The sequence below is a fragment of the Artibeus jamaicensis genome, unplaced genomic scaffold (assembly GCF_021234435.1).
Source record: "Artibeus jamaicensis isolate MK-2021 breed Jamaican fruit bat unplaced genomic scaffold, CSHL_Jam_final contig_233, whole genome shotgun sequence".
NCBI lineage: Eukaryota > Metazoa > Chordata > Mammalia > Chiroptera > Phyllostomidae > Artibeus > Artibeus jamaicensis.
Genome location: NW_026521486.1, coordinates 33,631,902 through 33,644,879, shown reverse-complemented (window position 1 = coordinate 33,644,879; position 12,978 = coordinate 33,631,902). Strand labels below are relative to the sequence as shown.

At 39.3% G+C, this 12,978-nt stretch overlaps 1 protein-coding gene across 6 annotated transcripts in view; it reads left to right on the top strand.

Moving 5' to 3' along the window:
• SOX5 (SRY-box transcription factor 5) overlaps window positions 1–12,978 on the top strand; it is a 929,786-nt gene that overhangs the window by 106,825 nt on the left and 809,983 nt on the right. For 3 of the 6 annotated variants that reach the window (XM_053661997.1, XM_037144814.2, XM_053661996.1), the window contains one exon: window positions 3,433–3,511. The exons of the other annotated variants lie outside the window; for them this stretch is intronic. The gene's annotated coding sequence lies outside the window, so the exon portion shown is untranslated. The remainder of the gene's footprint in view (window positions 1–3,432; window positions 3,512–12,978) is intronic. 6 annotated transcript variants of the gene reach the window in all.

Below are 12,978 nucleotides of genomic sequence, written 5' to 3'. Positions count from 1 at the left end.
TTGTCACAAATAATGAACCAACATTACTACATTGCTATTTAACTAAACTCTATACTTTATTTGAATTCCTTAGTTTTTCTGTCCCTGAATCCCATCCAAGATATACATTACTTTCAGTTGTCATGTTTCATTAGTTTCCTTTGACTGGAGCAGTGTCTCAATTTCCTTTCTATCACCTAGACACCCAGGTATTTTGTAGACTATCCCTCAATTTGTGCTTGTCGGAAGTTTTTCTCATGGTTGGACTTAGGTTATGGGTTCGGAGGAGGACGATCACAAAGGTGGAGTACCGTTCCCATCTCATCATTTCAAGAGTACTTGCTGTCAATTTGGCTTATTACTGATGACGCTAACCACGGTCAGCTGGCTGAAGCTTCCCGTTGTAAATATACTGTTTTCTCCCTTTCCACACTGTTCTCTTTGGAAGAGCAGACCATTCTCAAGAGGCAGGGAATTAAACATACATTACTTACACAAATTACTTGGAATTCTGTATGGGTGATTTCTTTCTTTCCCCTATTTATTTTTCTCTGCAGTCATTTATTGGTATCAGTATGGGACTCATGGATATTTATTTGATACTTCGGATTGCAGTCCAATAGTGCAGTCTTTATTTGTTGCTCATACTGCTCCACTCTGAGCATTGGTGGCTTTTTCAGGTTGGTTCTCATGTCCCTTTGGCATAGCCCATTATTTTGTTTACCCTGTGTTTTTAAGATGTGTGGTACTGCTAACTCCTGTCTTATACCTGGGTGTTATTTGGGGAGAAGTATGGGTATCAAAACAGGTTTTATGATGACCCTCACTAAATTTTATCTTCTTATAGTTAACCATCATGGTCATTGCTCAATGACTGCGGTAATAGCCTCCTACCTGGTCTCTGAACAACCATTCTAACCACTCCCACCTGCATTGTATTCAGTTCTTTAAATAGCAGCCAGGGTGATCGATCTCTGATCTCTGTAAACAAATCAGCGATGCCACTCTTCCCTGTATCAGTGCATAACACTTTGCATAACCCGACTCTTGCTTATTTCTCTGATCTCAACCCTTAACTTTTATATCTTTCAGTCAGTATATTTTAGCCACACAACTCTCCTTTTTGTTCTTTAGAGCTAATGCCAAGCTTCTATGCATGAGGCTTTTCTAACATTGGGTGTTTCTGCCAGGAATGTTCTTCCCACATTCCTTCAAATGGCTGTTTTCCTTGCTATTCAGATCTTAGCTCAGATGACACCGTGTCAGGGAGAACTTTTCATGCATTCAAGCTAGGGTAGCCTCACTCTGTCCCTATAATATAGCCATGTTTTATTTCCTTTATAGAAATCATCTTAATGGAATATTTTCTTAATAATTTGTTAGCCATTTATTATCATTCTGGATGTCCGACCGTTAGAATGTGACAAGGTCTTGTACCTTTTGTTCATAGCTGCATCACCAGTGCAGAAAGCAATTCTTGGAACACAGGAGGAGCTCAGTAAATAGGTATTAAATGTTGGTTATTAAAGACTCAGTTATTTCTTTTTTATGTTGTTCATGCTATTATAGTTGTCCCACATTTCCTTCCTTCCCTCCCCCAATCAACCCACTCCCAACTTCCATAATCAGTCCCTTCACTGCTGTCCATGCCCGTGGGTCCTATATCTGTGTTCTCTGACTCACCCCTTCACCTTCTTTCAATCAGTCCCCACCTCCCACTTCTCCCCTTACAGATGCCTGTGTTTCCCATGTTTCCATGCCTTTAGTTGTATTTTGCTCATGAGTTTATTTTGTTTATTAGGTTCATCTTTTAAGTGAGATCTTATGGTATTGTCTTTCACCAACTGGCTTGTTTCACTTAGCTGAATAGTCTCCAGTTCCATCTATGGTGTTGCAAAAGGTGGTAATTCTTTCTTTCTGTTGCAGAGTATTCCACTGTGTAGATGTACCACAGTTTTTTTTAAATCCATTTATCTACTGATGAGAACGTGAGCTGGTTTCAAATCTTGGCTATTGTAAATAGCACTGCTTAGAACAGGTGGCTGCATACATTCTTTTGAATTGGTGTTTCAGGGTTCTTTGGATATAGTCTCAGCAGTAGAATTGGTGGGTCAAAAGGCAGTTCCATTTTTAGTTATTTTGAGGAAATTCTGTACCGTTTTCCACAGTGGGTGCACCAGTCTGCATTCCCACCAACAGTACACTAGGGTCCCCTTTTCTCCACATCCTTGCCAGCTCTTGTTGTTTGTTGATTTATTAATGATGGCCATTTTGGCAGGTGTAAGGTTACATCTCATTGTGGTTTTAATTTGCATTTTTTGATGGCTAGTGACATTGAGCATTTTTTCATATGTCTATTGGTCATTTGAATATCCTCTTTGGAGGAGTGTTTATTCATGTTCTTTGCCTATTTTTTAATTGGATTATTTTTCTTCCTGGTGTTGAGTCATGTAAGCTCTTCACATATTTTGGAGATTAATCCCTTGTCCAATGTATCATTGGCACATATATTCTCCCATATAGTCAGTTCCCTTTTCATTCTGATGATGGTTTCTTTAGCTGTGCAGAAGCTCTTTAATTTGATGTGATCCCATTTGTTTACTTTTTCGTTTATTTTCCTTGTCCTAGGAGATACATCAGCAAAAATTTTTCTATGCAAGGTATCTGAAATTTTACTGTGTATATTTTCCTCTGGGATTTTAATGGTATCATGACTTATATTTAAATCTTTTATCCATTTTTGAGTTTATAATGGTATGTGGTGTAAATTGGTAGTCTAATTTCATTTTTTGTGTGTAGTGGTCTCCCAGCACCATTTTTTGAAGAGACTGTCTTTACTCCATTGTATGCCCTTTCCTACTCTGTCAAATATTAATTGACCATAAAGACATGGGTTTATTTCTGGGCTCTCTGTTCTGTTCCATTGATCTATGTGTTTGTTCTTAAGGCAGTACCAGACTTTTTAGATTACAGTAACCTTGTAGTATAGTTTGATATCAGGTATTGTGATCCCTCCAACTTTGTTCTTTTCTCTCAGGATTGTTGAGGCTATTCAGGGTCTTTTTGTGGGTTTCATATACATTTCTGGAATATTTCTCTTGGACTGTGAAAAATGCCATTGGTATCTTAATAGGAATTACATTGAATCTATGGATTACTTTGGGTAGTATGGACATTTTAATGGTGTTAATTTTTCCACAAGTTATTTCTTCTAGCACTTATCTCTGGGACCTCTATAATCTGTTAGCCCCTGTGTTGTGATACTTTGTTACTTCGTGTTACTATCTTTTATAGGATTGCCTTGTACAATTCGGATTAAGATTATACAATAATTTATTAGAGAACATGTTGTGCCTGTCATAGTGGATTTTCTTTTTAGAAAATAAAGCTAACCTTGTTCCCATAAACATCTGCTTCTAGCCTGACCACGCCCTCCCTATGGTTCCTTTGCAGATCACCAGGCCAAGATCAGAGAGCTAGAGGAAGACCTTGGAGCCACTGACATTTTCTCTTTTGATTCATATCAAATAAGGTAGTTCTCTCTGGATATGGTTGTTCAACATTTTATACCCTTGGTTATTTATATTATCCATCATCTATCTCTGTCTGAACCTTGACAAAATCGGCATGAGGTCAGTAACTTAACTGCAGCCAGATATGGAACACTGGATCCATTTTTTGTGTTATCACCGTAATGCACTCTGACTCCTAGGATGTCTGTTTCGTGATTTTAATGCTCAAAAGCCATCACTTTGATAATCCATTTCGGACTCTCTCTTTGGAGCTAGATGGAAATCAATAGTCCATCGCTATAAAATTTACTTTCTCCTTTTACCATTTTTTATTCTCCTTGAACTCATATGCATTTACTTAATTCTAAAAAAATTTACAAGCTTCTCAAGCTAGTGTACTCTTTTACCATGTTAAAGCGCATGCAGATAATTAGACATATCTGATACTATGCAGGTTTGACCACCGTGTAGCCTAAATGAGCTGTATAGCACTTCATAGTCAATATAAAATCACTCATCAATAATTCCTCACTCAATCCAATGATTTGTTATTGTTTCAACTAACTTAAAGATAAGCTCTTCATAACTGTGCTACTTGTGCTTTGTTTCCAGTTATAATGGGAATTTCATTAGAAACTAATGTTAGCCCATGGCAGTACCCAGTAGAATCAGTTACTACATTTTAATTTCCGTTTTTTCAAAAGGTTTGAAAATAGTATTTATTCTTGCTGTGGTGTTGTCTTCGGTCAGTTTCCTTTGGAAATACACTTTGGGCTTCTGACATGGCATTGTGCGGTTTATTGTTGTGCAGTCTTGGGAACAATACCTATGAAGGGTAAGGGATGCAAGATGGGTAGATGGAGAGACTGAATTGAGATGCATTTGCGACAGAGGGTTCAATCAATGCTATGGGAGTTCTGGAGCTGTGATAGTCCTTCAGAGCTGTCCTGAATTGAGGTAAGGGGCTAGCCTTTGTACTTCCTCATTTAGCAGTCATTAGACATTTAATGCCCCTGGAAAGGAGTGTAGCCTCTGCCTAGTCAGCTCCCTTCAGCCAGGTAATGCCAAGAGAGGGACTTAGCTGTGAGCTGTTAGCTTTGGTTTACTCTTTTCCTTTTTCTACAGCGAGTATGGTCCAAGATCTCCTTGGATTTTTCAGACATCCAAATGGATGTCTGAAACTGTGGATAGTACCCAACCCTACATATGCGATGCTTTTTCCTATATGTGCATGTGTATTATAGGATTTAATTTATAAATTGGGCTCAGTGAGAGATTAACAGCAATAACTGACATGAATAGAACAATTCTAACAATATACTGCACTAAAACTTAGATGAATGTAACTCTCTCCTTCTGAAGACATCTTATGGTACAGTACTCACCCTTCTTATATCATGTGATACAGTGCCTGTGTGATGAATGAAGTGAAGTGAATACTGCAGCCAAAGTGACAGAGCCTCAGACCACTACTGACATTCTGAGGGAGGATCTTGGGCCATGAAGATGTCATGTCTTCCACAAATTTTTCAGTGTATTTTATTGATTATGCTATTACAGTTGTCCTATTTTTTCTCCTTTATTCCCCTCTGGCCTGCACCTCACCTCCCTCCAGCATTCCCCCCTTAGTTCATGTCCATGGGTTGTACATGTAAGTTCCTTGACTTCTCCATTTCCAGTACTATTCTTAATCTCACCCTGTTTTGTACCTACAAATTATGCTTCTTATTCCCTGTACCTTTCCCCTATTTTCTCCTCTCCCTCTCCTCACTGATAGCCCTCCATGTGATCTCCATTTGTATGATTCTGTTCCTGTTCTAGTTGTTTGCTTAGTTTGCTTTTTTTTAGGTTCAGTTGTTCAGAGTTGTGAGTTTGTTGTCATTTTACTGATCATAGTTTTGATCTTCCTTCTTTTTCTTAGATAAGTCCCATTAACATTTCATATAATAAGGGCTTGGTGAGGATGAACTGCTTTAACTTGACCTTATCTGGGAAGCACTTTATCTGCCCTTTTATTCTAAATGATAGCTTTGCTGGATAGAGTAATCTTGGATGTAGGTTCTTGCCTTTCATGACTTGGAATACTTCTTTCCAGGCCCTTCTTGCCTGCAATGTTTCCTTTGAGAAATCAGCTGATAGTCTTGTTGGAACTCCTTTTTAGGTAACTCTGTCCTTTCTTCTTGCTGCTTTTAAGAGTCTCTCTTTATCTTTAATCTTGAGTAATTTAATTATGATGTGTCTTGGTGTGTTCCTCCTTGGATCCAACTTCTTTAAGACTCTCTTGAGCTTCCTGGACTTCCCAGAAGTCTATTTCCTTTGCTACGCTGGGGAAATTGTCCTTCATTATGTTTTCAAATAAATTTTCAATTTCTTGCTCTTCCTTCTCTCCTTCTGGCACCTCTATGATATGAATCTTGGAATATTTAAAGTTGTCCCAGAGGTTCCTAAGCCACTCCTCCTTTTTTAAAAATCCCTATTTCTTTATTCTTTTGTTCCAGCTGAATGTTTATTTCTTCCTTTTGTTGCATATTGTTGAATTGAGTCCCAGTTTCCTTCCCTTCACTGTTGGTTGCCTGTATATTCCTCTTTATTTAAGTTTGTATAGACTTCACTTCTTTCTTTATTTTGTGTCCATACTCAGTCATTTCTGTGAGCAACCTGACTACCAGTGTTTTGAACTCTGCATCTGATAGGTTGGCTGTCTTTTGATTGCTTAGTTCTCTTTCTGGGGTTTTGATCTGTTCTTTCATTTCTTTTTCTCAGCACACCTGTTATGTTGTAAGGAGCGGAGCCTTAGGTATTTGCCAGGGTGGGGCAACCCACTTTGCTGCATCATGGAGTTGTCTGGATGAATGTTTCTTCTTTAACTCCTTAGTTGTTGGACTTCCATACCGTTCGATTTTCAGGCTGTTCTGCTTGTTTTAATTTTCAAATTGGTTGTTGTCCTTCTTTTGTTTGTGTGGGAAAGCAAAGCATATCTTCCTATGTCTCTATCTTGGCTGGAAGTCCTACCCTCCAAGACCCATTTCGGACTGCCGTGGTAAAGAACTGGCCTTTGCCATTGGGCCAACATGAATAGGTCCTCCATAATGTAATGCCTTTTTCATCTTAACTAAGTAGTTATCATACACTGTTATTATAACTTTTGCAGTTTGAGGTGCACTAGTATAACTAGCATGAGTTTCTTTTTCCTCCATCACAATTTCACGGGTAGAAGATTCACTCTTACCATAGGTCTTAGGAGCCTCAGCATTAAAAAAATTTTTTCTTATTAAATTGAGAACTTTCACCTTTTCACTTAAGGCATGGACATTCAGTTCCTCCTTGGCATATTCAAATTGCCAATATCTTTGCTCTTGTGCTTTGGGGTCATTATAAAGTAAAATAAAGGTTACTCGAATACAAATGCAGGGATATATCCATCTAATAACTGACGACTACTGAGAGGCTAAAGGTGAAGAGTGCATACTGCATGGACACGATGGACAAAGGGATGATCCATCCCCCCCTAATATATATGGGCGGATGCAGTGGGTTGTGTGAGATTTCATCATCATGCTACTCCAAATGGTGCACCACTTGAAACTTGTAAGTCGTTTATTCCTGGAATAAATATTTTCCATTTAATATTTTTGGATGGGGTTCACTGGGGGTTACTGAAACCATGGAAAGCAAAACTACAGGTGAGGAAAAACTACTCTGCTGCCGGCAGCTGGGCAGTGAACGTGTCCATACTGAAGGGAAGATTTAGGTTGTGTGGTTAGTACAGCATCTCCTACAGGAGACTTCAAATAGAGTTCATGTCTCAGTCCTGACTTCCTACTTCTGCATTCATTCCTCAAATTAGGACACTCCTGTACTTGCTGAAGGGTCTGTATCTACCCTGAATGTCTCCTCCTTCAGTTTTCTTATGTAGAGTGGGGATAATGATACACACATGCACATAAATACAGAGGCTTAGCACATACTTGAATGCTTAATAGATGTTATTTTTTTATTTTATTAAGACCTTGGAATGCATCTTTAACTAATGGTTAAAACCCTAAGAATTAGCTTTCACAGACCCCTATTCCTCCCTTTGAAATAGAGTAGTTTCTTCATCTTGGATCCTGTGTACATTTCAAGAATGATGCAGCATTGAAATATAAAATATGTTTGGAGAACCTTAAAAATTAGTAATTCACTATCCAGAACTAGCTCGATCCCCCCCTCCTCCATTTTTAACTCTTTCTTAAACACTAGTTTAAAAACTGCAGGTTTCTGGAAGTTTCTTAAACTTCTGAGTATTGGCATTTAATGAGTAATAATCTAAGAATTTACTGACCCATCCTTTGCTCACAGCTGACAAGAAAGCAGTGCTTTTTTTTTTGCAGCTGTTATATAGCACTATACTAGAATGCATGTTGAAAAAGCTGCTCTTCCTTGTTCTTCCAAAATATTTTTCCCACAGAGGAAACTTAGTCTCAACCTGTTACATTGATAATGCACAATAACATCTGATTTGAGTCAATACTGATTATTGTGCAGCTTGGCCTGCTGGGAGATATTATCTTTCCTGCAGTGAGGCATTCTCAGTGATTCTTTCTCAAATGCGTGCATCTAAAACTGGGACAACTTATCTGGTTCTAGCATCTTACATGTGCTGAACAAAACAAACAGACATTTGACTGATGTCAACAATGCCTGGCCCTTTCTTCGTGGCAGGAATCTAGTTTATATAAAGAAGTAAATTGTCCCTTTAAGATGTGACAGAATCAAATTGGTTTGGAAAGCCGAACGGTTGCATTATTGGCTGGTACCACAAATTCAATCAGTGATTTTCAACAGGGCTTGATGGAAATTGCTGAATTCCTGTAGCATTTTAGCTGTTCAGTGAAGGAAAGTGAAGTCATAGTAACCATGGTAAATATTTCAGTCTACTTGGGCTATCTTATCATTTTAGGGTTGGAGGTCTAAAAGATCTTTTAAAAGTATTCCCTGAACTTAAAGGTTGTAAAAAGGTACGTGTCACTTTGTAGACTGCTCCTGTGGCTTCCCATCTCCCTCAGAACAGTAACTAACACTTTTACACTGCCTGTGATGCTCCGGACGCTTTGGTTCTCCGATTACTTCTGAACTCCGCAGGAGCCATCTCACCTCACGCTCAGTTCCCACCAGCCTCATGGTCTAACCCCCGGGACAGCTCCCACTCCAGGCCCTTTGACTTGCTTCCCTACCTTCTTCAACTCTGAGCAAATGTGACCAAACTTCTCATTAATATTTCCTCTCAACTTCATGTATATGTGTTTGTTTATTGTTTATCGTCTTCTCTGTTAGCTAGAATATATTGTTCAAGGGTGCAGGGAGTTTTGCATGTTCTATTCACTCATGTATCCTTATATGTAAAATAATTTCTGAAACTAAATAAATTTTTGTTGAATGAATGCAAGGATACAAGTAAAAAGACATAATATGTATTGAAATGGATAAAACAAGACACCGATTATAGACTGAACGGTGATTGATATCAGATTGCATTCTAACAATATAAACATTTTGCCTTTTATAACTCTCATTACTCAACTTGTTCTTTAGAGGTACCTTTAGAAAATTTATCTGTAACGTATTTACTTTTCTCTGTTAACTGCTTCTCTTTTACTTCTTGCTTGGCTGTTGCTGCGTGTAGTCCAGTTTTTCACACCTTGTTTGGACTTATGTGTTTACTGTAACTCCACTGTTTTAAGTTTCCTACCTCCTTAAATCCACAAAGCACTTTAAAAAAGGATTTCCATGTATTATATTTTGTTCAGAAAGCCTTATCTCAGGCAGGCATATTTGCCTATTTTCTTTTTTATTTAAAAACGTTTTATAATCATTATACATGCAGAATGCTGTTCCAACAGACTGGGTTAGTATCTTTCCATGAAACCCCATACAATAAAACAGTTTCCTCACGAAAAGTTAACAATGCATAAAATGCTGATACAGTACTTCAGAACACTTAATTATTTCTTTTCCCCTCATTGTTTATCATTGTTTTGTCAACTTTCCATATCACTACCCACAATGCTTTGGGGTCGGTTTTCTTTGAACATTCCTTTCCTCTGAACTTACCATGAACTTGGGCCTGTAGCATTCCGCCACAGAATGCCACAGCCACATTATACAGGGAAAAAAATTTCAACTTTTGTTGTAGAAGGTGCTAAAAGCAAGCTCAGATAATATAAAATAGTAGACGCACTTTGTCCAGTTGCTGTTTTAGGCTGATACATGATGCTTGCTTTCAGAGAAGGTTAGTGGACTAGTTTGAATATACTTCAGGAGGATCAGGAATGAAACTTGTGGAGGGAGGAGGAAGAGAGAAAAGAATTATGTTCATGAGATTAGGTGGACTGTAGGAGGAGAAGTGTTGCATAAATACCAAACATGATACAAGAGAGGATGGAACTCCTTATCACACATGCAGTGGAGGATGATACGGAGGATTATTTGTTTTATACAGAAGGACAGGAGGAGGATTTTTTTGCATTTCTGATTATTTCTCTGCTTACAGGGGTATGTTAGAAAATTATTATTCCTCCTGTCAAAGTGTTATAGAGGGGCTGCGTATTGGGAATTAAATCCTGGGCTGTCATCCCAGTGCTACCAGCGGATAAAAGTGAATGGGAATGGACTACAATAAGAGTTCTTGCCTGACTGACAACCTCAGGTGATTACTTTGTAAAAGGACCACTCCAGTCATAGCAAAGTCATGGTTTTCCATAACGTCCCCTATATAACAGGTTGTAGCATTTGACGTACTATGTTGTTTCGGAGCTGCAGCAGGACTCTTAAGGACCAAGAATAATGTGGGTCAAGCTACCTACTCAGGATTTGCCAGGAGACTGAGAAATCTCATTTGTTGTTTGTTTTACTATTTGCATCTCACTCACCTGAAGAGGGTGTGTGAGGGGAGGAGAAAGAAGACTATAACAAAATTGGTGAAGAATGTGGTGATAAGAATTCCTGTGGAGAGAATGAAACTGAGGTCTTTTATTCTGCTCTCATCCTTTTCCCCCACCCCACGAAAGTGCATGTGAATGGGAAGTCTGGGAACCATTCGGGGAGTTGGAGGTGTGTAGCCTGGCCTATGGGGGCACTGGTTCTGGTTTCTGATGTTAGCAAAGGTCAGAAGAGAGTGATAGCAAAGAGATGGGTATGCAGTGGGAATAAGCCCTGTGTCCACAGTTCTTTAGGAGAAGATGTGGTTTCTCAGAGGTTGTACGTGGATCCTGTAGGGGGGGAGTCCATTATGACCTCTTCCTCCACGACCTCCCTCTCTGCCCACCAGCCACACAACTGAAGATGTTCCCATAGGGAGGAAGACAGTCTCAGCAGAAAGAGGCTACAGTTTGGTGATCTGATTCTGAAGTTGAGGTGGTTCTTTAGTCAGCATTTGTGGCATGACCGGTGTCCAAGAACCACATTCTGATGACCTCAGCAAGGTGAATCTCTGAGGAACCCATAAAAACACAAACTACAAGAAATAGCCCACAATGGGACATTGGCCAATGGCAGAATATGAGTGTCCCGGACAAGGAAGACTTTCTCTATCTCTTAATTCTTCCCTTCTCCTCACCCTCTATGCAGACAGCAGTCAAAAATCAACTCAGATGTTTACAGACTAAAATTTTAAACTGTTTTCAACTAAGTTGTTCTCTTATTTAGTAAATATTTATTGGGGAAGTAGTACGTGGAAGCACCATACTAGCGTATGCATTTTATCACCTCAAAGAATACGTCTAGTGATGAGTTTTTCTTTTATCTTGTTCTTAGTGCAATTTTGGTCCTCTCCAAAAAAAAAATTGGGGTTTGCATGGATAATTTCCAGATCCATGGACATAGTTTATAATATGAACATCCCACTTCCACTTGAGTGAACAAGGGAAGAAGGCAATTGAGCTGAGAAGACTGGGCAAAAATAACCATGCCAAGGACAGTCTCTTGAGATACATGGTGAAATTGAACAGCAGACCAGATAACCTGTGTGTTTTTTCATTGTGACCTCACTGCTGAGTTGTCTGATTTTAGCTCTTGATGTTATGAGGCAAAAGAGTCTCTTTTGCTCATTTGCTTCTTTGGTAAGTATTTATTAAACAGGTACTATGCATAAGGCATTGTAGGAGACATACATCTTTCCTGCCCTCAAGAAAGATATAATCTAGTGGAGTAGAGAGATTGAATTAGTACAGGTTATTGCAGTATTCAGAAGCATACGATTAGTGATATATAAATTGTGTTAGGTATCTTTTATTAAAAATGACAATGACCCAGTTTGAAATAACAGCCAAGGGAGAGATTTATTGGCTCTAATAACTAGAGAGTGCAGGGAACGATACCTATTTCAGGCACAACTAGTATCATCGAAATAGGGCGTACTTCCCTCTTCCCATTACTGTGCTCTGCTCATTTCTGTGTTAGCTTCATGCACAGGTAGTTTTCTTCTTACAGAAGCAGCTCTGGGCTGTGCCACTCTTTTAACTAGTCCATCCAGAGAAAAGCATGCATGTTTTGTTTTTCTGATAGGCCCAGGAGGTTTCTTAAGACTGGCACCCTTTGGGTTCTCTGCCCTTTCTGAACCACTCACTATGCTCGGGGAGATGGAGTGCTCCCATTGAGCTGCCCTTGCTTAAATACCTCCCTCTTTGAGAGCAGAAGTAGGGGGTTCCAGACAAAATTACTCGGAATGTGTCCTCCAGAAGAAGAGTGTTCTTTCAACAGAAGAGAGCAGTAATAAAGAGAGCAAGCAAAAACCTATCTCTACTGGCTGATGGAGGGACAGAGCTAAGAAGGGAGATTTCTGGTGATGGCAGAAAGCATACAAGAAGTAGCGACAGTAATAGCTGAGTATTTGAGATTTCAATAGAGAGTTTGGTGGGACACACAGGAAGGCTTCCCCCTTAGGCAGAGGAGCCAATCCATGACGTTTGCAAAACTCAGAAAATTCAGACAGCGTCCTGTGGCTGTCTCTGTAGGTCCTCGTATCTTGAAGGTTATCTATTCTCTCTAATATTTTTTTATCAGTTTCTCCCTCCCCTCCCCACTGTGATCAACATTTCATTCATACTGACATTTCTACTGCCCTGAAAAAGGTCACCGATCACTTCCTAATCTGCAAATCCTGTTGCCCCTTTACATCCCTGTCTGACTTGATGTGTTCTGAGTGTTTGACACTATGATTCACATCTTCAGGAAATTTTCACCTCTCTTCTTCTGAGACATTGCTCTCTCCTGGTACTTTTCTGTTCACTTGTGTATTCTTGGTGAGTCACTGCTGCTGGCCCCTTTATTTCTCATCTCTCCTTAATGTCTCCTTTCCCCAGAGTTCAAGCTCAGTTCTCTTCCCATGTGCATGTTCTTTTCTGCTCTATCCCATTTATTCTCATGTCATCTGTGATCACCTCTATGCTCATATGTACCAGTAGCCGTGCTGGAGTTCTGATCCCTCACTGTGTATCCCAAATTCCAT